General features: G+C 38.6%; 1 pseudogene; it reads right to left on the bottom strand.

The window, feature by feature from the left end:
* Positions 1-2,036: 2,036 nt before the first annotated feature.
* On the bottom strand, positions 2,037-2,340 carry LOC102499754 (U6 snRNA-associated Sm-like protein LSm5 pseudogene; annotated as a pseudogene).
* Between the last annotated feature and the right edge of the window lie 474 nt (positions 2,341-2,814).

Here is a 2,814-nt window from a genome sequence, read left to right as displayed (position 1 = left end):
TGATGAATTGACAGGACAGGAAGAATGTAGATGTATTAATTATTTTGTTGAACAGAACTGCCTACTAGCCAGTCTGGCCATCCACAGACCATTAGGTACCAGCACAGTAAAATTTCTGTGTGCTCTCTTACTTAAGCCACTGAATGTTGGGATCTCTTTTAGACCTCCATCCTTTCTTATATGTATTTATTCCTTATAATAGCAAACCTACTCTTTAAACTTCTGCTAGAGTCTTGTAAAGAAAGAGACAAAAAAGGATGCTATTTCCTTTCTGAATATTTTGGAGTACTTCCTCCACCATTAGAAGAGTAACTAATTTAACTCAGTCTGTGTTGATTTATCTGGGGCTGGGAGAGCGGGAATCTTCTTACCCCATCCTCCTGAGTATCACTCTCATATTCCAACTGTTTTTGGTCTCCTTGAGGATGCTGAGTTAAAAAGTTCAATATAAATATTAAATGAACTGAATAAAGAATGTCTCCAGAGATGGGTCCATCATTTTTTTTTTTTCCTGAAGACCTAAATTCTAACTAGCAGCATTCATCAAATAGACCGCATTTATTATAAAGTACATCCGGGCATGGATGCCATGATGCACTTAATATATGGACTCTCACTCACTGTTTAATTCAACAAAGACTTTAATTTCTCTACTTCAATCCAACAATATTTACTTAATGTCTCCTAAGGCATTCTATGATAGGCATCGTATTAGATACTAAAAGAGTGGCAAATAAGAAAAGACAACAGATCTGACCTCACATGTAGCTTACAGTCTGACAAGGTGGAAGAGCAACAGATGAGAAAGCACACAGCTGAAGAATGTTAAGAAATGGGAACTACTAGGGTCAGCCAATGGCATGGGGGTTGAGCCAGCTCGATCTCATGTGGCTTACTGTGTAGTTTTGAGTCTCGACTAGGCAGCTTGAAAACATGTCAACCGTGTGTGCATGTGAGTGCCTGAAATCCCAAACGGAGAATGGAGAAGGGACTTTGGTGTGACCCATTCTCCATGGGGATGCTTGCTCACTTTTGCTCTCTTTCTCTCCTGAAGCATACATGCCCTTAAACAAAAGTTAAAAAAGAAGAAAGAAATTGAAAGCACTGAAAATGTTGGTAGTGATGTCTTATTGACTGAATACATAAAGGAAAATGGGCTGACCATTAACCCTTGCCCTCTAAGCATCGAAAAAGAGAACATTCCTTTATTTCTTCTTTCCTGCCTCCCTCATTGTTTGGGGTTCATACTGGTCTTCATGGCCAAGAAAGAGATGTTGGCTAATGAACCAGTTTTAAAAAGTGACTTACAGGAACCAGCAGTTAGCGTAATGGCTATGTCGCTGGACTCCCACGTAGTCGACCGCGGTTCGCATCCCGGACTCGGTGGCTTAAAACTCACGCCAGGTGCGTGTGCATGCGTGCCCAAGATCCCAAGAGGAGAATGGAGGAGAAGGGATTGCGGCATGACCATCCCCCCTGGGGGGTGATTTCTCGCTTTCTGTCTCTATGTCTCTCTCTATCTGTCTGGCGAGCGCCCGCGTCCTGTAGCAAAAACCTCTCAAAAAAAAAAAAAAAGTGACTTACAGTTAATGTACCTGGAAAAGGACTGGAAAGGAATTTGGGAAAGTAAAATAGTTACATTTTGGTTGCAAGGTGGTGCCTTTATTCTTTTCTTTGTTATTAGAACATTGATTCTGCAAAAGATTAAAACTGAGAATAAAAATGATGTGTTTGTGTATATGTTAATCTTTATTACTTTCTAAGTGAAGAAGAGCTAAAGTAAAGAAATCCTAATTATATTGTTCATTTCACGTGATCTTTTTTTTTTGTTTTTTTTTTTTTGATGGTTAACAAATAACATCTTTATTTTAGCCTTCAAAAAACAAACTTTTCTTCTTTTTCCAAAAATAATCAAGATTAACTTATAAAAACAGGCATACATCTTCAAAGCATTTCCCTTTAATGGAAAACAGCTTTACAGGACCTAACATTAAAAGGTTAAAAAAAATTTCTATTTTGTTGCCACTGTAAGACAAAACGGAATCTAGCATAAGTCTAGGATATCCATTCATACTTCAGGTCCTTCTCCTCCAGAAACCAGCATTGTTATATTATTTCCGTTTAGCAAAATCTGATCTAATTTAGTAATCCTTCTTTCTTCTGATGTGATTTCAAATTCAGTAACATCTTCCAGTACCATATGAAGTCATCAAATCCTAGAAGTGTACCAACAATTTCCTTACCACTTTTCATCACAATGTGAATTCTTGATCCTATACATTTGGCCACAAGCTCTAACGGCAGCAGCTGGGACGGGTTGGTAGTAGCGTTAGCTGCCATGGCTACGCTGGAAGTGGCCTCCATTTCACATGATCTTAAACCCTAAAGTTATACAAGGGTCACACTAGTATTAAACATAGAAAAACTGAACGCAGCAAATAATTTTATATATGTATTTATTAACTATAGTCACCATGTTTTACAGATGTCTTGAACTTACTCTAACATTTGAAATGATCTCATTGAAATTTTGTAACCTTTAACCAACAGTTCCCCAGATGCTAATAACCACGATTCTACTATCTATTGTTTTGTTTTGTTTTGTTTTAAGTTTTTGCCATAGGGCATATGTACTCACCAGAGAGAGAGACAGTAGGAGGGAAAGTGAGATACCACCGCCCCCAGGAGAGATGGCCATGCAGCAATCTCTTCTCCTCTACTCTCCTCTGAGGATTTTAGGCACATATAATTACGTGCCTGGTATGATTTTTCAAGCTACTGGGACTGGGACTCAAACCATGGTCGACCATGTAG

This window comes from Tupaia chinensis, unplaced genomic scaffold (assembly GCF_000334495.1).
Source record: "Tupaia chinensis unplaced genomic scaffold, TupChi_1.0 Scaffold144529_1, whole genome shotgun sequence".
NCBI lineage: Eukaryota > Metazoa > Chordata > Mammalia > Scandentia > Tupaiidae > Tupaia > Tupaia belangeri.
The sequence above is the reverse complement of the archived record's forward strand: the minus strand, read 5'-3'. Positions and strand labels throughout refer to the sequence as shown.